Here is a 25,057-nt window from a genome sequence, read left to right on the forward strand (position 1 = left end):
TCAAGTTGCTCTTGGCCTTGGTAAGTGCTGACCAAATATATGTAGAAGAATGTCCGTAGTTCATGGTATAAAGTGCATAGACAACTAAGAGCGCACGCGGACTAATATTTTCGAAGTCTCGCCTCCTCTCTATTCTTTTTTTTATTATTTCTTTCCTTCTTTTTCCCTTTTTTTACTCTACCTCCTCTTTCTTGCTATTGTGTTTTTTTTTTATCTTTCATGTTTGGTTGACCCGCAACTTGTTTGGCATAAAGCCACTATTCTTGCCTCTTGTACGATACTACGCATAACATTTAGTCGATGACCTTTTAAACCACATTATCTCTCATGTGTCATCGGAAGTATTTACAGGAAAGCAAAATAATGTTATGTAAACATTTTAAGAGGTACTCACTACAGGGGTATATATATATATATATATATATATATATATATATATATATATATATATATATATAAAGGAGATTAGAACAGTAGTCTAAAGAGCAGAGTGTATTTTAATGTGATAGTAAAATCACTAATGTAATTAAAATACAAGAAAGAACAGTGCTCGTTGTAATGCAGATATATAATAAGCTCAATAGGCGTATATATCCTAGAGCTATTTTAATATTCAGTAAGATGATTGATAATTTATAATTAAAATTAAAAATTAAAAATCGGTTTCATAAGAAGGAACAAAGCAAAGCCAATAAATTGTACGATCACACACACACACACACACACACACACACACACACACACACACACACAACCATATATATATATATATGATTATTTCATGCTTAATTTTTTTTTTTTGTATCTGTTACAAGTTTATATTTTCAATATTATCTTGCGGCCTTGATGAAGCCCAAGGTTGCTGAAACGTAATTAATTTAATGCGATCAGGTAGAGCAGAAGGGCTTTTCCCATGTTGATCTCCAGACTTAATCAGTTTTTGGGCGAAAATTTGACTGCCAAGATGTCAAAGTTGAAAGAGTTGACCTTTGCAGACTCTACCAAACTTCTCCGACAATCATGGGTCTAAACACTTGAAATTTTAGACCTGGACATGATTCTTTTATACACACACACACACACACACACACACACACACACACACACACACACACACACACACACACACACACACACACGCACGCACGCGCACACACACACACACACACACACACACATATATATATATGCACATAAAGTTATGAACAGTACATGGGGCACGAGCAAAGCCGGGCTGAGCTGCTAGTATATATATATATATATATATATATATATATATATATATATATATATATATATATGAGTAATCAAACATATGAAAAGGACACTTCCTTATCGTCATATTACTGGAAATTAGTTAGAGAAAATAAAACACCTAGTATAGAATGGGAGATTATTAGGAGGGCCAATACTTGCCACTCATTGAACTCACCATGTCTATTATGCTTATCAGAAAAACTTGAGATAACTAGGTTCAAAGACAGAGAAAAATTATTGAATATTAAACAAGAAACTGCTATATCCTGCAAACATATCAGAATACACGCACTTAAAGAACTCTAAATTAGGAGACTGGAACAACTATAAGTACAACTAACCCCTATCAAATAACCCCCCCCACAAAGAGGATAAGTGAGGTCGCAACTATAATCATACCCGTATGGGTTACGTAAGTCGCTTAATATTCTACTTCATCGAGCAGTTATGGTATTACTAACCGAAATAAGTACCTGTAGGAAGGTATATTTGAACCAAATGAGTAATAGATCGTTTTGAGTGAAGCTCGTAATAATGTATGCATATGGATATCTTTGGGTGTGTGCATGTATGGATATAAGATCTTTATATACCCGGGTAGGAAAAGTAATTTATTAATGTAAAAAAAAAAAAAAATGAAGGAATAAATAGATGAAAGAAAGTAAGGAATGAAGGGTGAACGGAAGAAAAGGGAATAAGGATATTAGGGTGAATAAACAAAGATGAAGGTAAGTGCTACAATATATAAGCTTGTATACTCGGTTTGTATAACCTAAATACTCTGATTTCTGTCATGTGTCATTATATATTATTATTGTATCGTGATACATCTTATGTATATCTGCCTTACCATCGAAAGAATGTTTGTTAAATGTGAGGATAAGCCTATGAACTTCATGCTGAATTCAAGATAAATTATTACGTAGTGTAAATTTTTACGGAAAAAACCTACAACTTAGGAAAGTGTAACAAGCGGATGGGGCCATGAAACATAACTATGCGTAGGGAGTTTGATAGAAAAAGAGAATTTATATAGTAAATGTATTCATGTCTGTTTCTACTGTAGATGTATCATTTGGTGGCAGGGTACATATATATGTATATGTCTATATTTGTGTGAGTTTGTATGTATAAGTGTATTTTATGTATGCATGTATGTGTGTATGTTTATATATAGATATATATCTGTATCTATATATCTGTGTGTATGTTTGTATATGGATGTATCTCTGTGTCTATTCTATGTAGATGTATGTATATGCATATATATTTCTGAACTATTAGAATAGGCTGCCTCGTATATGATTGTTGTAACAATATAGATTACAAGAATGTATAGATGTCCGAATGGTGTTTATATGTGTGTTATATATGTATGTATGTATGTATGTATGCATGTATGTATGTATATATATATATATATATATATATATATATATATGTATATATGTATGTATGTATGTGTGTATGTGTGTGTGTGTTTATATTTTATATATATATATATATATATATATATATATATATATATATACACCCGTCTGGAGTGTGGTAGCATAATATTGCATATACGAAGAGATTACCACGCTACAGAAGTAAAGAAAAATACTATTATTTGTCTCTGTATGTCTGTAATGTGTGTGTATATATATGCGCGGGTATAGCGAAATGTAGACATTTATAAGTATATTGATATATGCATATAGGTACACGTGGGGTTTAGATAACTTTCGGGTTTTATATTTATTCATATTTTGTTTGTTTATTTGTTTTAATTTAATTTTATTTTTATTCGTATTTATTTATTTTTATTTAATTTAATTTATTTTTGGTTTGTTTTATTTACCTTAATGTAATTTTTACTTTATTTCTGCGTAGTTTCAGAGTTATTGTCTAGTTTCAGTAAATAAAACAAAGAGCGTACAGCATGGATTCGCTTTTGAATATATGTATTAATGTGTATGTGTGTGTGTGGCGGTGTCTGTGTATGTGAGTGTTGTATGTATGTTGTGTGGGTGGAGGTAGATTAAAAGGCACCGGTCAGTACTTAGTTGACCATAGCTAAGGTTATTAACTTATAGACTCTAAGACAAAAAAACTAAACTCTCAAGTACCCTATGCCATGAAAACCAAAAGTTAGGTTGGAAGGGGAAAGGGAAAAAGGAAAAAGATGTTTTATTATCTTCAAAGACCTTTTTTTTTTTTTTTTTTTTTTTTTTACTCCCACCCAGGTTGTATTCTAACTTGATAAACGAAATAGAAAAATGTATTTGGTGGAAATGTCACTTTTGACGGTAATTCTTGGCCTGAAGACGTAATCCCCCAACGTGGGTGATTACAGAAACATGTATGCGCATATGCAGCCATTAATGTTTGTATAAATAAAATTAATATATATCTATATATATCTATATCTATATCTATATCTATCTATATATATATATATATATATATATATATATATATATATATATATATATATATATATATATATATATATAGAGAGAGAGAGAGAGAGAGAGAGAGAGCGAGAGCGATATTTTAATATACATAAATGATATAGAAATTTCTGTAGGAAATCTTAAGTGGGAGAGCTCAGTGTGCAGTAGAGGATAAATGAAGTTTATGGTCGAGAAAATAGTGATCTCTTCAGCTTCTGTTATTCCGGAAATGGCGACCACACATTTTTATTTTTAAATTTTTAGCTTGCAGTTTATTTATTTATTTATTATCATTATTATTTTTGTTTATCAATTTATTATTATTTACTATTTTTTAGACTTATATATTTATTTTTTTATTGTGTATTCCGTTTTATGTGTAAGCACCGTCGGGTCAATCTTGGTTTCAAAGGCGTTTATCGCTTGTAAAATAACAGTTTTTTTTATATGAATGCGAAAAAATACAAAAAAATTGCATTTTCAACACATCACAAACAATAATTCTCGCGTGCACACAAAATACATCTTTAAGCTAAACCATAAATACAGTGGGAGTTAAAAGAGTTTGCAGACCTATTTTTTCTCAATTTCTTTATTAATTTTGCTTTATTTTTCATTTTGGACTCTTCCATCATTTGCTGATTGCCATTCTGGTTCGTTCCATTACTACATTTTACGATAAAAGCCAGAATTTAATAATAGTTCGACATTTTCCACTTTTCATGTGAGCCAAAAGTTTATGCAGGTAATCTTAATTTATTGATAATGGCTAAAGGAAAGATGTTGACAGATAGGGAGAAGGGTGAAATTGTTACATTTCTTGCTGCAAAGAAATCTACATTGGAAATTTTGAAAATTTTGAAACGAGATCATCGAACTGTGAAACGTTTCGTCATTGACGGCAAAGATGGAAGAAAAAAGCATAAAAGTGGCAGACCAAAGGTGACTTCACGAGATATTAGAAAAATCCAGAGGAGTTTGCTAGCAAACCCACACAGCACAAGCAAAGCTATTTTCGACCATGCAGGACTATCTGGCATCTTTAAAAGGACCCGAAATTGGATTTTGAAACAGATAGCCGACCAGAGAACACAAACAAAATTTCCTCCTTTGAGTAATATAAACTGTCAGAAGCGACTAGCATGGACCACTAAATATTTGAAAAACAATTTTCAAAATGTTCTCTGGACTGACGAATCCAGAGCAACCCTCGACGGTCCCGACGGTTGGGCCAAGGGATGGCTTCTTAAAGGCAGTAGCCCACGCTTGCGATTCAGACGTAAACAGGGAGGAGGAGGAGTGATGATTTGGGCTGGTATTATTGGAAGTGAGATTGTTGGTCCTTTTCTTGCCCCTGACTGTGTCAAAATGAATTCTGTGAACTACTGCAAGTTTTTGGAAGCAAATTTATTGCCCTGGTTGAATTCACAAAATGATGCTCTCAACCAGAATCTAATTATCCAACAAGACAATGCCCCAAGCCATGCTTCTCGGTTCACAAAAGCTTGGCTTTCAGACAAGGGGATCTCTAGTTAACGTCTGATGGACTGGCCACCTCAGAGCCCGGATTTGAATCCGATAGAGAACCTCTGGTCGATTCGGAAGAGGAAGGTTTACGAAAACGGGCATCAATTCCATAGTAAAAAAGACATTTGGGAGAGAATCAAGAAGGTATCTTCTGAAATCACACCTCAGCATACATGCATACATTAACATCCTCTGTTGATTGAAGGCTGATTGATTTGATTAAAAATGGAGGAAAGCGAATAAAGGGTTAAATAGTTTCATTAATTCGTATTGTTCTGTTAATTGTTATTTGAGTAATAACTGTTGTTTTCTTGTAATATTTTATCAATATATGGCACTATAATCATGATGACACAATTTTTCGAATTATATCATGTTTAAAAATCGTATTTATTGCGGATAAATGAGTGCTTGCAAACTCTTTTGGCCCATATTCCTTCCTGAAATCATTTAAAGATCCATACCCCCCTCCCCAGAATATGATTATTTGGTTTCCGTTTCTATGGATTTACTTCATATAATTGCATATCAAACAGTGAGTAACATAGTTATTAGATTGGAAAATATTGAAGCATAAATTTATCAATTTATAAAATTTGCAAACATTTTTGACCCCCACTATCTATACGTTTGTAGCATATTAACTTAGCACCTTGTACTATACCTTTATAGATTAATATTTGAAGTTATTTTTTTTTAAATTGACGTGAACACTAAGATACTTCAATAAAACGTCCAATATGAGCAGGTAAAATTATAGAGGAATAAAAGGCGAATCAAATGAGTCATAGGTTGTTTAAACAGTTACATTCAATTAAACTTAAATTTGCGGTTTTTGAAAAAACATTGACAAGTGCGGACTTTCTTTTATCCGGCAATATATATATATATAATTATTTTTTTACTATAATGATTATTAAATACCTACAGACACTAGTGTTTCATCCTTACGGGAATCTTCAGTGCAGGGTGTCACGATTAATACCAGTCGAACGATTCGAACCCCGCATCACGAGGCATCTCTGGCTCGGTTTAGCGAAGACCTAATCCATTCGGCTACCATTAACCGCGTGAAATAACGTCGAATTTAAACATATTTAATTTTAAATGTTCATTTACGTCAGTCAGATAGTGATCTAATCGTTATACGATGATCTATGCATAAAAGCTAAGTTGACGGACTTTTAATTCAACTGAAAGTGCTCAACGATAGAAACGAATTTCTTAAAGGGGCTGTCATAATTATTTTTTTGCTATAATAATTATTAAATACCTACAGACACTAGTGTTTCATCCTTTCGGGAATCTTCAGTGCAGGGTGTCACGATTAATACCAGTCGAACGATTCGAACCCCGCATCACGAGACATCTCTGGCTCGGTTTATATATATATGGGGTCTGCGTTCGCGCCTTGTCCACAAAGTATGGAAATAAAAAAAAATAATAAAAAAAGAACGTTTACAAGGGTTTTTGATATAGATGTGCATAAGAATACTTTGATAAGTATGTTTTAACTTAAATAGGGATGGTATAATAAAATTGTGGGGTGTGCGTTCGCGCCTGGCCTCCATAGAATAGAAATAGGCACAAACTTTAATAAGGACTTTTCATATCTATCTGCGTAAATATTCTTTGATAATTATGTTTCAGTTTGAAGAAATATGGTATAATAAAATTATCGGGTGTTTATTCGCGCCAGACCTCCATAAAATGGAAATATGTCACAAAGTTTAACAAGTTTTTTTTTTTAATATAGATCCACAGAATATTGTGATAAGTGTTTCAGTGTGAACAGGTATGGTATAATAAATTATGTGGTTTATTTATTTTATTTTTACTTTCATCATATTTTGCTTTGGTTTTGATACCCCCAAAATTTAACCCAAATTTGCAACCCTTTTCATAACATATCATACTTTCATAAATCAGAGTCCATTTTCTGTAGGTTGTTTTTGAACACAGTAGCGGACGGGTACTTTTGCTAGTATATATATATATATATATATATATATATATATATATATATATATATATATATATATATATATATATATGAATGACTGCAAACATGGATTGGACTCAATAAGGACCGATAATTTGTCTAATGACAATAAGGAAACTTCTAACTTCTTTACTCTCTGGACACCCGGACACTCCTATTTAAGAGCGACAAGATGTGCTCAACACGCCCGCGATAAATGTTTCATTAGGTAGCAGGTAAATAAATTAATTTCAGGCTGAAAAATATTGGCAAATATTTGCGATTGCCGTCACACGCATTACTGAAACGAACGTGCCACTCGATGGTTAACATCAGATAATGGATACAGCAGAAAAGTTACACGGAGCTCACTGAAGAGTTAAACGGCTGTAGCGCTGTTAACTAAACTATACAATCGTTTTATCTCAATGTTGTTCTCCCCAAACAATGCATATTGCTAGTGAAGCGTAGGAGTATATTGTGTTGTATATTGACAGCAATATATTTGTGTACGTTGCATTTATATTTGTGAATGCTGCTACGATTCGGGAAACATGGAGCAGAGAGTGAATTCCAAAGGTAAGGGATTTGGAGAAAGAGCTATTATCATAGAAAATTAGGATTTTGCTTTTATCCATTGAGGTCAGGAGCAGTTTCGTTGTTGGAGTACAAGTGCTATGAATTTCTCGGAGCATATTCTGTGAAGGTAGTAAAACAAGCACAGGAATGCTGCACTGTGTCGATGCGACAGGGGCTAGAGCTAGGTAGACATAGTGGAACATATTATGTTAGACCTTCTATTTTGCATCATGCCAGTAGTGTACCAGCTCAGATGCGGCAGATGCTATTTCTGAGGAACGTCTAACGGAGGGAATTCTTATAACATTTTATTCATTTTCCTTCTCTTCTGGTAAATACAACTTCAATCAGTATATTTTTCAAGCAGACGGAGTATTTTTTTTTTTTTACAGAAAGTAAAGGTCTTAATCGTTATCGATTTATGTCTTAGTAAATACGTAGTCGATATCATTTCAATGCACTTGGTGTCTATAATCTGGCGCTAATATTTTGTTAATATCTTTTTAAAGGTTGTCGTTACGGGAAAATAGAGAAGATTAAAGAGGTTGTGACAAAGGTCGTTGACACACTCGCACAAGTGGACTTGCATAGAGCCTTCCAGAAGTCGTTGGAACAGTACAACAAACTGATTGAAGGCACCTCGTATAGTTTTTATTTGAACAAATATTCACGACAAACAAGGAAAATTGTTACTTAGACGTAAGGAGGTGCTGTGAAATAGAGGCAGTGCATATAGGGACACTCTGAGTAGGGAGTTGAGCAGCGAGATTACAGTTCACTTTAGAGATCACTTTATGTATGTTACTACAGTTAGAGAAGCAGAAAACAGAGAGGGAATTCCAAAATCTAGTAGTTGGAGAGAAGAGACTTTCAGAGTGCAAGGCTTATATAACGAAGGTGTATGATTTTGTTGCTTGTCAAGTTAGTCAAGGGTATTTACATACGTAACAGAGCGCGGACGCGCGTATGCAAATGCCGAGCCACGTAAGAAGAAAAAGACTATAAAAAGAGCGTGTGCACAGGCGGACGATGACGTTCGAGAGCACGTTTGAGAGCACGTTCTAAATGGCGTTTGAGAGAACAAAGGTCAGAGAGAAGGAACACGATCACGTTCTATTTAGGAATGTACCTGAAAATAAATGTCACAAAAGAAAGAGTCGAGTTATTACTTGGCCTATGTTCCTTGCGACGTCGACTGCATACAACGTGTGTAAACACGTGTAACATTACAAATCGAGTGGAGCACACATACTACGCGTTCATCGGTGCACATTCCATTAACATACTTGTAAAACAAGTACAGAGATTTAACATTATGGCGGTGGGGGGCGATTTGGAACTTGGTTGCCAATTCGAAGCCTATTAGATTGGAGACATTTTTTGGGTACAGTTCAATAGAAAGCAACTAAAGGTTAATGCAACGATCCATATGTGCCAACAATATTCCATGCATGAGCGAGTGATTGCTTTGCAGAGATGTAGGATAGTGTCAGGTGTGTCTAGCACGGTAAATGGAGTCTACCTTCTTTGCAGCAGTCTTGGCAACGTCTTTTATGAATCTAAAAAAAAATGCCCGTTTCAATCATTGCCTTTATGGAGTCAGTTAAAGCACGGACAATATTTATAAACAGATATTAATAAAGTAATACACGTTTCACGGTCAACAGCAATACCCCCCCACCACCACCACCACCACCACGACTGCCACTTTCTTCCGGGTCAGAAAGAACCGTGGTCTAACTAATTTCACACATTCTAAATCCAGGTAAAAATACGATTGTCCATAAAAAAATTAGACTCAAAGATATTACCATTGTTGCCTGGACCAACGCCATGATTATAGAATAACGCCAAGTGAAGAGTAAAAGCCATCGCGTAAAGGTAATTGTACGCTGGTTTTTTCGTTAAGATAAGTTCGGCTTTGAACTGATGGGGGGGGGGGAAAGAAGCGGGAAGCATTTAGCCTAATTTGATTAAGCAGAAAAAAAAATAGTGAATTATTTTCATTGAGAAACGCATTAGTGTGGGGAAAAGAAAATTATTGACGGAAAGAATGTGTATGCTTTAAACATTACACACACACACACACACACACACACACACACACACACACACACACACACACACACACACACACACACACATATATATCTTTGTATGTCAGTCGATAATAATTGTGCACCCACGCTGACGCATAACTTAATGAAAATCATTCGCTATTTTTACGTAGTTGATAAAATTAGGTCAAACCCCTCATGAAGCTCGGACTATCGAACAAACGATCGAGTTTCAATCTAAGCAAGAGCACTAGCATATCGAGCCACGCGGAAGTGCTGTGATACAGCGAAACAGACTGTTTGTGGACGATTACGCACACGCACACACAGATATATAATGAATGAATGAATGACAAAAGTCTACATTCCAAGTTCATGATGTTGATCATCTTACAATGTATTCGTTTAATTCAGTTAGCATTTACACTTCTTGACAGTATCTGTTTCGTAGCACAAAATCAATCACTTTATTATTATATCAATCAGTGAATCTATTTTTGCGGTTAACTCATCAGAAGAAATAGCAACAATCAATTCATCAAAAGGAAAATAAAGTGCGTTTTGACATGATTAAAAATCTGAACATTGTAAGAGAAGCTGTAAATACCTTATAATATGTTTACGTTACGCCATTTTGTAATTTAGAATATTTATATGTATATATATTCACACACACATGCATATATATATATATATATATATATATATATATATATATATATATATATATATATATCATTTAAGGCTGCTATTTTTCAAAGGTAGGGTAATCAGTGAAAATTTAACGAGGTTTATACAAGAGTGCTCAATACGTAAGAAGCAAGTTACATTTTTAATTTGTCTTTACATCTTTTTTTTTTACATGGAGTTCACCACTTATCAAGGCCCAATGGCCACTCAGGGATAAGGGTTATTGTGTGTACAGTAATCAAAAAGATAGTGTAGCAATAGTATTGGAGAATTTGTAAGGTGTCATTACTTGGGGGGGCGGTTCATCAGGAATTTGTTTGTGTTGGACTTGAAGACATCCAGGTTGAAGTCGGGAGGGAAACAGGAAAGCGGAACAGAGTTCCACAGGCGTGCAGTTCTAAGGAAGAAGCTTTGTTCGTGGTATCTACGTTTTGATTTAGGCACAGATAGGGAGTGGGGAAAATTATTGACGGTGGTTTCAGCTAGTCGGGTGTCTTTTGAAAAAGATTGGCGAGGGAGGAACAGAGAATGGAGCTCAGACGAGCACCTGCCATGGAAATAAGCAGTAATTTGTTACTACACAGTCACGAGCAAGATGACTGTGTAGCAACAAATTACTGCTTATGTAAAGACAAATTGAAATATATATATATATATATATATATATATATATATATATATATATATATGTTGTTTATTTTGCTTTTAGCGATATGTTTTGAATGGATTACGTTATTTACGAAAGTGCATTTTTACCTAAATGCGAGTTGGGAATAATTTTCCCTTTAACCAATTTGGTACCCCCCACATGGGGAGCGGTATATATAATGTATGTGGGGGGTACCGAATTTATTAAAGGGAAAATTATTCCCAACTCGCATTTAGGTAAAAATGTACTTCCGTAAATAATTGAATCCATTCAAAGCAGATCGCTAAAACCAAAACAAACAACATCTAAGTAAATCGCGATGTCTCCAGACAGTCGTGCGAGATGGGTGAGCGGTAAGGCATTTAGGCTCATATATTTATAAAAGAAAGAAAATTAAAACTGTAAGTTGAACTTTACAATCCAAATTCAATTTTGGACTCCATTCTCTCGAAAGGACTATTTCCGCAGTTCGGATTATCTTGAGAGAATCTTCATGAAAGCTGAAATATTATGCGCGGTTTGTTTTTAGATTTTTTTTTTTTACTTATCCAACATTTTTTCGCTTTTTTTTCTTACCAATTCATGACTACAATAAATTGCGGTTTCACTTAATGCCATAACTAGCAAATTCTAGCATTGCTACAAATATAATTTGCTGATTTATTTCCGTCCTCTGATGAGAAGAATAGCAAGAATAACATTCCTCGGAAGTCCGCGGAACAAGGACTTTGCAAATTGTTTTTTGGAGTATTCAGTCGAACAATAAATTTTGATTGTAAAGTTCAACTTACAGTTTTAATTTTCTTTCTCTTATAATAAGCTCTACTCTCTATTGCGTATTGAGCTTTTTTATTCGGTTGGGATTAAATTATCTATATATAAATACTAGTAGTTATATTAGATTGAAGTTTACCATTGCGTATATCAGGTAAACACTATATCCTTTTGATTACATTACTTCATATATATATATATATATATATATATATATATATATATATATATATATATATATATATATATATATATATAAGGGGACGTGTCTGTGTGTCTGTGTGTGTGCACATTTCCCTACGCGATAACTCTGTCAATTTTTAGTCTACAGGCTCTAAATTTGATATACAGGGTATTGAGATTTGTGAAAATCTATGTGATCGGTTTTCCGCCAGAAATTTGGCTGTTAAGGGGTCAAAGTTCAACGGTTTGATCTTTGAGAATTCTACCAAACTCCTCCCAGAATTTTAGGTCTAAACACTTGAAATTTTAGAGATAGGTTAGGGGTCAAAGTTTAAAAAATTGACCTTTTTTTTTTTGCTCAGTATACACCTCCAAAGACCCGGGCAACGCCGGGCACCCATGCTAGTATATATATAAAAGTCAAAGTGTGTGTCTGTGTACATTTCCCTACACAATAACTCTCCAATTTTCAGTCTACAGACTCGAAATTTGATATACAGGGTAGGGAGATATGGGAAAATCTTTGTAACCCGTTTTGGCCAGAAATTTGTCTGTTAAGGGGTCAAAGTTCAACGATTTAACCTTTGAGAACTCTATCAAACTCCTCCGCCAATTTTGGGTCTAAACACTTGAAATTTTAGATATAGTTTCCTTGGACATGGATCTAACTTAATAATTTCATTTAAGCCCAAAGCAATAAATGTTAGGGGCCATAATAGGGGTCAAAGTTTAAAAAAAATTGACCGCTTTGGTCTCTACCAAATTACTCAGACAATTTCTGGTCTAAACATTTGAAATTTTACATAAAGGGTATTCAGAGATAGGGCAAGCTTTTTAATCGTTTTGGGTAAAAAATTTGAATTATCAATATATAAATGTATGTATGTTTGTATGTACGCTTGCATGTCTGACTAAAACTTTCGACAGAGGCAACTTTTACAAGATCAGTATCGTTTTGAAGTTCGACCTTTCAGACGACAAATATCGAAAAATTGGCTAAAAACATAAATATCTTCACCTTCAACTAGGCACTTTTCTACAGGGGGGGGGGTCGCTTTTTTCGCCGATTTTTTCGAAAACCGCCCTCTCCTTTCGATCGTCTAGCCTTAATTAAAACCTACGTCACTTCAGGTTTGGCGGTGGCTGTAACAGCAAAGACGTCATGTTTTTTCCCATTCTTTTCCTCCTTCGCAGTACGGGGTTGAGCCTGCCTTCCTACTTCCACTTTTTTTTTTGCTCAACATACACCTCCAAACACACGGTCAACGCCGGGCTGAAATGCTAGTATATATATATATATATATATATATATATATATATATATAAAAGAAAGATTCGTATTAACAGAGTAGAAATCCAGAAAATATTTACTGTGTTTATATAATAGTGAGAGGGTATTGTAAATTGCATCGTTATGATGACTGAACTTATGCATTCATGACCTGAAAGTGTAATCTCTCTGCTGCAGATATTGACAGTGTGAGACTATACGAAAGCAACCTCTGTCATTGACGTGCGTCAGAAGCAGAAATGCATCATTGAATTTCTCCACGCTGAAAAAAAAATGAACCGATCAACATTCACCGGCGCCTGTTGAATGTTTACGAAGCCAATGCAGTTGATGTCAGCACAGTTAGAAGATGCGTCCGCCGATTTCAAAGTGGCGACAGAAATATGAGTGACTAAAAGCGACCCGGACATTTACGATCGAGGGATCGTTCATTGCTAGCAAAAGTGTATTGAAAATGGTGATCTCTATATAGAAAAATAAATCCATGAGCACAAAATGTCACTCGTTTTAATGGTAACATTCTCGTTGAAACTCTTCAACTTTTGGAGTTAGAAACTAGGAAGCTTGACTTTTAGAACGACTTTCGTATCTTATGTTTGATATTTTTTATTACTTTCCATCGATTTTATAATAAGGGTGCATCTGGTTGCAACAAAATAAATTGAGATTATTATTCATTCACTAGGGGTAGTCATACAAGCCATCATCAAAGATTGCTATTTGAGAACAACTTGTGGTGTTCCCTGGAGTCTGAGTGACAACAAGTCACCTCAGATTTCCAGTACTCTCTACCTCTTTCGATAACTTTTGCAAAAGAATTTGCGTGATCGCAACAGATGGATGATATCGTCAATGTGCCTAACGTCAAAGTAGAATAAAGCAAAGAGACATCAATCTACATCATGATGTATGACGTCACGGATGTCGAGGTTGACAAAGAAACTACGGCTTCAGGCACCCTGTCTAGTGTATCTAGTGTGTGTATGTCGCCACGAGCAAAATATCCCTTAAGATCTATATTCGCTATGTTCACCCATTTATCCTTAATAAGGTAGCTAACTAATTAAAATGATCTCTCTCCCCCCTTTCACCCCTCCTCTCTCTCTCTCTTTCTCTCGGATTCCTCACATGGAATTGATCTGCGTGTGTGCAACCTATCGAATTACTGTCTTCCTGGGGCCCCATGTCAATCCAACAACTATGTCTTCTATACAAAGGAGCTGTGTGTATGTGTGTGTCCAGAGAGAGGAATGGGCTGGGCGGAGAAGTATGTTTTGACAGAAATGTGGTACAGTTTTGCCCCAGGTAACGCTGGGTAGCTCTGCTAGTAATAATATAATACTTTAATCACGAAATAAAATCCACTTAGAACAAGCCAGACATGTTCATCTTTAGTTAATTGTTGACAGTAAAAAAAAAAAAAAAAGAATTAATTACTTCGTGATCATTCGAAATTTGAAAGACTTATATATATATTTAAACTTTTGAATAGAAAGTAACCTATGGCTGTAAAGTAATTAGCTAATCCTTACCTATTAAAATATGTTTACTATTAAAAAATTAATTTAATAACATTCACGTATCCAATTAAAAACTTGGTTTTATATCTATCTGGCCCAATTAATAATTTAATAACCACACGATCTTGTAATAATTATATAGAATTTTTTAAGCTCCATAAAAATTATCTGATAAAATAAACACACTGAAAAAAAAAGCAAAAAAAAATAAAAAACGTAGCGAACCAAAATGAGAGTAGAAATACCCCCGCGCAACGCCGGGTCAGGTCATCTAGTATAATGTATAATTTCGACTACATTTGTTCAAATTAACCTGCATTCATTGGCTATTTTAGAAGTTGTATTTGTAGACTAATTACATACGTAGACTTTTCTATTTATTATAGTCAGGGTTTAATCAAAATGTTCATCTACGGTATGAATGAAGCAAACCAGCTGTATGTCACGTTTCTTTTTTGTCCTCTGACGTCATCGTTTTGCCCTCTGACGTCATCTTTTTGACGTCTTCAGTTGCACAAAACGCGTAATTCATTCATTCAACTATTACTTTGTGTACTGCGACCTCATCTCTAAATATTTTACATAATTTTCTTTTTTCTTTCTTTTGATCTATCTATCTATCTATCTATCTATCTATCTATCTATCTATCTATGTTCCCTTCTTTTTACATTTTAGAATTTCTAGTCATGTACCTATCTATTTTTTTCGTTTTTTCAATTTTTTTGTCTTTTTTCTTTCAGCCTTCAATTTATTTATTTTCTCTCTCTCTCTCTCTCTCTCTCTCTCTCTCTCTATATATATATATATATATATATATATATATATATATATATATATATATATATAATTATTTTTTACTATAATAATTAAATACCTACAGACACTAGTGTTTCATCCTTTCGGGAATCTTCAGTGCAGGGTGTCACGATTGATACCAGTCGAACAATTCGAACCCTGCATCACGAGACATCTCTGGCTCGATTAGCGAAGACCTAATCCATTCGACTACCATTAACCGCGTGAAATATCGTTGAATTTAAACATTCTAATTTTAAATGTTCATTTACGTCAGTCAGAGAGTGATCTAATCGTTATACGAGGATCTATGCATATACACACACACACATATATATATATATATATATATATATATATATATATGTATATATATATATATGTATATGTACGATGATCTATGCATATATATATATGTATATATATGTTTATATATATACATATGTACGATGATTTATGCATATATATGTATATATATATGTATATATATACATATATATATATATATATATATATATATATATATATATATAACACTTCTCAATCTATGCACTTATCTAGGCACTTTATGTGTGCCTGTGTGTGACTATGAATTTGTCTCTTGAGCTATGTTTATTTGCAATTCACCGTAAATGTACTTTGTTTCTGGGAGTGTTTTTGGATGAGCTTTGTACTGGAATGCCTTCGATGAGTATCGAAAATTGAGAATCGAAAAATCCAATTAAAGTATGAACGGTCCGATTTTGACGAAAATTAACATCTCAGTACAGCCTAAAATCACAAGTGCATTTGAGAAGTTTTATCGCCACACGAGCAGTAGGACTCGACATATAGAATCAATAGTTGGTTCTTTGATAAGACAGGAGCGCATTCTAAATGAATGCTTCTATAAAGAGCACAATTGCATCATGATACTTAACTTTTGCATTTTAAACTTTAATTCAAGCCATCACATGAAATAATTTTAAAAAAGTCAAGAGTAGGTTGACTAAAGTGCAATGTGATATTAATAATGTATTTTGGATTAAGTCACTGTGGGGAGGCACGCGAATCTTATTCTTGATGCATCGCAGTGGGTTCCCGACTAGAGCAGGAGATTAATCGATTTGATTGAAAAATGGGCGATTTCAAAGATTTCGATTAAAACAAAAGTATAAAGTATAAAAGTGTAAGAAGTTCATTGATCCTCATTTAATCCAGGACAATATCGGGTCTCTCTGCTAGTATATATATATATATATATATATATATATATATATATATATATATATATATATATATAATCTATCTTTTTCTTAATAAATATCTACCAATCTATCACTATATATAATGTACTTATACATACGAGGGGCGTGCAATAAGTAATGCCCCTGACCCACTTCCCATTGCAGTAGAGCAACGAAACCTGGCAGAGTTATTAGTCTTTCTCTAGATAGAAACCACCCAGAGGTATGCATTTCTCCCATCGTTTGATGCAGCTCTGGAGACCGTTTTTTGTAGAACACCCCAGGTTGGTCGTCCAACCTCGACGTTACTTCAGAAATCAAGGCTGCATCATCTGGGAAACGCTTTCCTTTCAAAAACAACTCCATGGCTGGGAAGAGGTGAAAGTCAGAGGGTGCAAGGCCAGGAGAGCAGGGAGGATGGGGAAGGATTTCATACCCACACGCCCATGTTTCTGATCTGGCGACGTGCAAGTTGTGGACCGGAGCGTTGTCCTGCAGGAGGAGGGTACCTTTGCTGATCTTGCCCCGCCTCTTGATTTTGATAGCTTCCCTTAATTTCCTTAAAAGTAAAGCATAATAGGTTCCTGTAATTGTGGTACCCTTTGCCAGGAAATATGTCATCACTACTCCGTCCTGGTCCCAAAAGACTGTGAACATGATCTTGCCAGCGGAGGGCTGCACCCTTGCCTTCTTTAGAGGTGGTGAGTCCAAGTGCTGCTACTGCATTGACTGGGCTTTGGTCTCTGGATCATAGTGATGAACCCAGGTTTCATCCTGTGTAATCAGTCTTTTGAAAAACTTTGACTCATCTTCTTGGCACATCTCCAAATTCATTCTCGAGCACTCGACGCGTGCTCGCTTCTGGAATTGTGTGAGCAACCTGGGAATCCATCTGGCAGACACCTTATGCATATGCAAATGGTCATGAATTATAGTTTCCACAGACCCTGTGCTAATCTTGACATCTTGGGCTATTTGGCGAATAGTAATGCGCTGATATTCCAAAATGGCAGCCTCAACTTGACAGACAGATGCCTCATTAATGGCAGAAGAGGGGCGACCAGGTCTGGGAGCTGTTTCCACAGACTTCCGGCCATGTTTGAATTCACGATGCCAGCGTTTTACAAGGTCATATGATGGGGCATCATCATCATAAGTTTCTTTCATTTTATCAAAAGTCTCCTGTGTTGTGCGTCCTTTTAAATACAAAAACCGGATCACTGTTCAACATTCAGCAGGTTCCATTTCACACCTGACTTAGTTCAAACACCTGTAAAACAGAAACCACGATTAGTTCAGAGGTGTAATTTGTCACATAACCCGTAGAGATATAAATCATTGCACATGAAAAATTTCAGCTAGATCAGACAACTGGAATGGGTCAGGGGAATTACTTATTGCACGCCCCTATTATATATATTACAACAGAAAAATGCAAGCATGAAAAGTAATATGGTTAAGCTTAAACATGGAAAAGAAAAGGACAAGATATTCTAGTAAATATTATAATCAATTTATAACTTAAAATATTAATGCTGCAATATTTTAAGTTATAAATTTATTATATTTTTTAGTAGAATATCTTGTAATTTTATTTTCCATTTTCTCTCTGTTTCACTTGTACAGTGAATTAGTAGCAATACTAGTCACTGAAGCGACGTGGTTGCTATGGAAACCAATCATAAAAAATGTCGCACACCTCCTCACGAATTTTTACGATTTTGAACAGCAGTAAATTTATCATAACTTTTGTTTTACTGAACGAAAATTGATTTTATTTTTTAACATAGCTGAGCAAGAGATCTATAGGCCGGAGGCAGAATAACCCCAATAAAAAAAGTAGTGAAATATCCTGATTCCGCTGAGTTTTAAAGAATGTATGGTTCTTTTCATCAGATGAAAGAAACTAGTTAGCAGATCATAAAGATAGCAGAGCTAAAGAGTTGCTGGTTTTAGCATTTCATGACACTTTACTCCATGATGTTGGTCAGAGAGTGTAAAATATATATATATATAAATGAATATATATATATATATATATATATAAATGAATATATATATATATATATATATAAATGAATATATATATATATATATATATAAATGAATATATATATATATATATAAATGAATATATATATATATATATATATATATATATATATATATATATATAAAGCCAAAAGCAATGCGGAAAGGACCGGAATCACAAGAGTAAAGAAAAGAAAAACAAATAAACAAATAGACGGGTATGTTTGAGTAGAGAAATGTACATATGACACGCGTATTGAACTCATACCCCTAACGCACCATGGCCAACCCCCTAACCCCATTCTATACCACTTATATCCATTATATGATAATCACAACGTCATCCTATATAACATTAATCATTGTAGATCTCCAAGTTTCCTCTCTCCATATTTAAACCATTTATCTTCTTCATTTGACCCCCGTTATTTCATTCCTAATGTAGTTATCGCTAGACGCCACATTTCTAATATGTTACCTAGCACCTTCTCTCCTCTTCTGATAAGAAGAATTACCTCTTCTGTTGAGAAGCATTAGGCTTTGAAATACCTAGGTATAAAGAGCATCTATTTCCTATACTCCTAATTGATGTAATCGCCCTATTGAATGAACGATGAAATTTATACACATATGTATATATTATTATATTATCGTTATTTTCCATTTTTCCATTTTGCATATAAGCTCCACCCCAATTGTTGAGCTTTTTATTATTCTGGTAAGTCTCCTTTTAAAGAATTTCTCTACTACTTTTTTGGTGCGCTCTCTCTCTCTCTCTCTCTCTCTCTCTCTATCTTTCTCTCTCTCTATATATATATATAAATATATATATAACTACTTCATTTACTCATATAAAATTAATATACGAAAGTATAAATTTATGCGTAAACTTTAAGTATTTACTTCAAAAGTGCTCAATACGTAGGTAGAGCTACTTAGTAAGTTATAAAATATATATGGCGATTAAGCTACATTGAATATTCCGCGTTTCATCCTCTCTAGGACTCTTCAGGCTTATACGTGAATTTTGTGGTTGTCTGTCGTTTTTATATATACGCACCTTCTATTGAGATTTTAGTTAGCCAATCAGCTTTCTAGTATCCACTGCGCCCTTCCTATCAGCCAATGAACATTCACTTACCGGATAAAGACCTATTTGACCTCTTGTTGACCTGTTCCTTTGTGTGTGTTCTATTTATCCTGATACCTAGTTTCTTGGCCTGTTTCGAATCTAGGTTAGGGTTTTTAAAAAATTTTTTTTATTTTAGTTTTTATATATATATATATATATATATATATATATATATATATAACTACTTAATTTACTCACATAAAATTAATATACAAAAGTATAAATTTATGCGTAAACTTTAAGTATTTACTTCAAAAGTGCTCAATACGTGAGTAGAGCTAGTTAATAAGTTATAAAATATATATGGCGATTAAGCTACACGGAATATTCCGCGTTTCATCCACTCTAGGACTCTTCAGGCTTATGCATATAAGCCTGAAGAATCCTAGAGTAGATGAAACGCGGAATATTCAGTGTAGCTTAATCGCCATGTATATTTTATAACTTACTATATATATATATATATATATATATATATATATATATGTATATATATACATATATGTGTGATAGTTTATGTATATTCATGTTTATTTAATTAATTTATTTGTTTATTTTCTATTGTTTTTGTTAGTTTTAACATTATTTTGTATCACTATCCTAGAGTACATTTTAACCTATGAACACAGTTGTTCGCTATTTCTCTTCTACAGTTTAATAGATGTTGGGGTTCTTTAAAGTACAGGATAGCAAATTTTTCATGAAGGCATAATCTACATGGGTCGTCTAGGTCTCTATATGATATAACTTGTCTTATTATTTTCCATTTGACTACCGGCGAATGTCCGCTTTCCGTGAGTTCCCAGTATTTATTTGCTCGCGTTGTTTTCATACGGTGTTTTTTTTATTGTTGAATGTACTTTTGTGGTCATAATATCGAGTTTTGAAATCTAAAGAAGTCATACCTACGTAATATTTCTTGTTATTCGGGTTTTCTTTCGCAAATATTGTGGCCTGGTAAACTACGCTTTTGTTTAGACATTTATTTTGAAGTGGGCAAAGTGTGCGGTGTGTACAGTTGCATTTATCTTGTTCGTTATTAGTATTTTTATTTTTATTTATAGCATGGTTGTTCTTGTCCGGGGTAGGTTTATTATTATTATTATTATTATTATTATTATTATTATTATTATTATTATTATTATTATTATTTCTGCTAGTGTTAGTTTTATTTTTGTCATGGTGTCTACTTTTTTATTGTTTATTTTGTTGTTGGTTACATTGTTTTTATTTTATATTTTGTTATTATGAGCTTTAATTATCATCTCTAAATTTTCGCAGCAGCTGTAGGATAACTTTAAGGTATTTTTATTGAATATTTTGTGTAAGGGGTTGGTTGCGGGAAAGTGTTTTTCAATAAGATCTAGAAATTTCTTGCCAAGTTTTGTTTTTAACATTTGATTGTATGGGCCGTATACCAAATTATAGTTCTTTTTCTTCTATTTTTAATATGCATGTACATATATATATATACATAGATAACATACGAGAAATAAGAGTACACACACATATACACACACACACACATACACATATAATAAATATAGTTAATATATGAGCATCATATGTAGTTTCATGCATAAAGCTACTTATGATACCATGACTTTCATATTACTAGAGTCAAATTGAAAGCACCCAAGAACCATTTTCAATAAAGTAGTTAAAATTAAAAATGCTCTGGAAGTGAGTGTTTCGATTGTATATTGGCTGAAACAAACATATTTTATGTATCGAAAATTAAAGGGAATATTCTGATGTGCGCAGGCATCAATGCGTTAACTTTTTTTTACATGCTTATCAAGGCCCGAAGGCCACTCAGGGATAAGGGTTATTGCGTGTGCAGTAATCAATGAGATAGTATTGTAGTAATCATTAGTATTGGGTGTTTAGATAGAGTGTCTTATTTAAGGGGGCGGTTTGTCAGGAGTTTGTTTATGTTGGACTTGAAGACGTCCAAGTTGTAGTTAGGTGGGAAACAGGCAAGCGGCAGAGAGTTCCACTGGCGTGCACTTCTAAGAAAGAAGCTTTGCTCATGGAATCTACGTTTGGATTTAGGCACAGAAAAAGAGTGGGGAAAATTATTGACAGTAGTTTCAACCAGACGGGTGTTTCTCGTGAAAGATTGGCGAGGGGGGACGAGAGATTGGAGCTCAGATGAGCACCTGCCATGGAAATAACGATAAAACAAAGACAGGCTCGCAACGTCTCTTCTGTGGGAGAGAGGTTGCAGGGAAGAGAAAAGAGCATCCCCCACTAAACCACGAAGTCTATTTTGTACTCTGTCAAGGCCGGATAGGCTGTTTTTAGCAGCTCCTGCCCAGATATGGCAGCAGTACTCCATCCTTGGACGTACTTGGCTTTTATATAGATAGAGAATTGCATCAGTAGTGAGATATCTTCTGGAGCGGTAGAAGGATCCCACCATTTTCCCAGTGTCCCTGGCAACAGATTTGATGTATGTGTTCCATTTCAGATCAGGAGTAAAGGTCAAACCCAGAAGCTTGTCAAAACATGGAGCCTCCCCAAGACGAGAGCCATCTATTTCAATTGATGCCAGATGGGGATCAGAACGTTGATGATGTAAAGATAGAAGCTTGGTTTTGGATGAATGAACTGTTCAACAATTATAATTGACCGACGGTTTTAATACTGTTTAATCATGGACTTATTTGAATGTATTATGATTTGCGTAATTTTAGTATTGCAGATCTGACTATCTTTTTTTTTTCCATGCTTGTATGAATGTATATGAAGTCAATAATACAATCTTAGTGCATTTCAACATTAATAAAATTTAAGTTTATGATGCAGTATAAAGATAAAAATATACTTTCTCGCTAGTCAATTGATCATTTGAACATCATTGACTTCTAATAAAGCTTTTATATTATTAACTCCAATGAACTTAGTTCAACTTGATTCATATTTCTAATGACCGATATTAAAAATTCTTCTTTTTTACATTTCTTTACTCCTAGCAAGGCATATTGTTACTAAGACGTGTTATTATATAATTAAGGGTAACATTTATAAAGGGGGAATCCTAAGAGGAGAGTGATGCAGCAAGATGTTTGTTCACATCACATCTAATGATCTGCATCTTGATACGATCTGGAAAACAAAGAGCAGATAGGGAATTCTAAAGGCAAGCGGTTTAAGAAAAATAAAGCTCATATAAAGTTTTCCAGCATCTGGAGCTTTCTGTAATGAAGGGGTGACATTTTGTTGCTTGGGTGTAAAATTTATGCTCAAAGGGTACAAGTGCAGTCAGTTCGTCGGAGCACATTCTGTGGGAGCACTTGAAAAACAAACACATGAATGACACTCAGGGGCAATGGGACAGGTGCAGCAGCTTAGTAGACAGTACAGAACTCCTTTTTTACACCTCGTCCAAGAAATAGAGACTAGTGGTTGGTGCACCAGCGCACATGTGACAACAATGTTCCATGCATGAACGAATGATGACTCAATATAGGAGACTGGCAGATGTAAAGCATTTTCTAACCGGATAGAGGGACCAACATTCTTTGCAGCACACTTGGCAGTATCTTCATGGCAAAATGTTATTAAATGATATATGAGATTTAACTCAGCAAACCTAAATAGTATGACAGTGCCTGTAAGGCATAGATAGCATCAAAGGAGACGTAAGGCGCAACTTCATTCCTTCACGAAACTGAGACATAATTTATTAAATTCTAGCAGGAAAAGACGACATGATTCCATTTCCGCTCGTGCTAACAGATGACCTAAGGATATATGTATATCAAAACTTTAAAAATTAACGCAGTTAAACGTATAAATGTATATTTACGCATGCGTGAAGATACAAATTAAGTCGACTTGCGCCCGATACAGGGTGGAACAATAACATTTTCGCCCTAGAAAAGACGACATGATTCCATTTCCGTTAGATAACCGCCGGTTTTCTTTTTCTTGTTGCAGACCATCTACTAGTTGGCTAGTTTTGTACAAATCCCAAGATCAATAGGAGCTTTTTATCATGTCTGAAAGTGATACAATGTTCAACGAGCGAGATCGAAGATTCACGGTTGTACAAATCATGCTCTCTACCGATCCAAGTTATGACAACAGGACCATTGCCAGCACCCTCAAAATGCAAATCTGGATGGTTCAACGTTCGAGGGCACAGCTCAACGAGGTTTCCAGCCACGGTTATGGTCTTTGGTGTGGTTTCAAACGAGGGTCACATAATGCCACCTCACATCTTTGAAGTCGGCTTGAAAGTCAACACCAAAATGTACCTGAATGTACCGAAGAGTGTTGTGATCCACTGTTGCAAATATGTGGCTGACGGTGGGTGTGGCAGCAGGACGCAGCGCCGTTCCACAAGTCTAAAGAGACACAGGCTTGGCTTTAGATGGAATGCTTCGACTTTGTACCCTTCTCTCACTAGCCTCCTCCTCCTCCTCCCAGACCATAACCCGCTGGAACACTTCGTTTGGTCATAAGGTGAGAACATCACTCATTTGACCTCCCACAACACCAAAGCCAGCCTGATCGCCGTCATCCGCCGAGTATTCGCTGAGCTCCCACCGGCGCTTGTGGCAAATACATGCTTCCACTTCCGGATCCGTATCAAGGGGGTGATTGAGGTTGAAGGCGGCTACATCGAATAGATGTCAGATCTACTACATAATCAAGTAACCTGAATTGAGTTTTTCAACAATTTGTTTTTTAAATAAAGCCGTAGTGTTGTTTTCTCTGAGGAGATAACTTTATCGTTCAACCCTGTAAATTCCAATTTTTCAATCCTGACCTCTTAACAAGCATTTTTTTTCGGCTAAAAGCCAAATCGAATTTGTCCAACAGGTCCAAACACACCAGATATCGTTTCATTTCTGTAGACCAAAATTCGACAGTGTAGTTTGGTAGAGATCGTTACACACACAAGGTCAGTTATAT

The 25,057-nt window shown here is 34.7% G+C and overlaps 1 protein-coding gene across 3 annotated transcripts in view; it reads left to right on the plus strand.

Moving 5' to 3' along the window:
• LOC145297582 (uncharacterized) overlaps nucleotides 1-25,057 on the plus strand; it is a 59,320-nt gene that overhangs the window by 14,730 nt on the left and 19,533 nt on the right. The gene's annotated exons all lie outside the window — the stretch shown is intronic.

The sequence above is a fragment of the Euprymna scolopes genome, chromosome 18 (genome assembly GCF_053919585.1).
Source record: "Euprymna scolopes isolate OS-2025 chromosome 18, ASM5391958v1, whole genome shotgun sequence".
Taxonomy (NCBI): Eukaryota; Metazoa; Mollusca; class Cephalopoda; order Sepiida; family Sepiolidae; genus Euprymna; species Euprymna scolopes.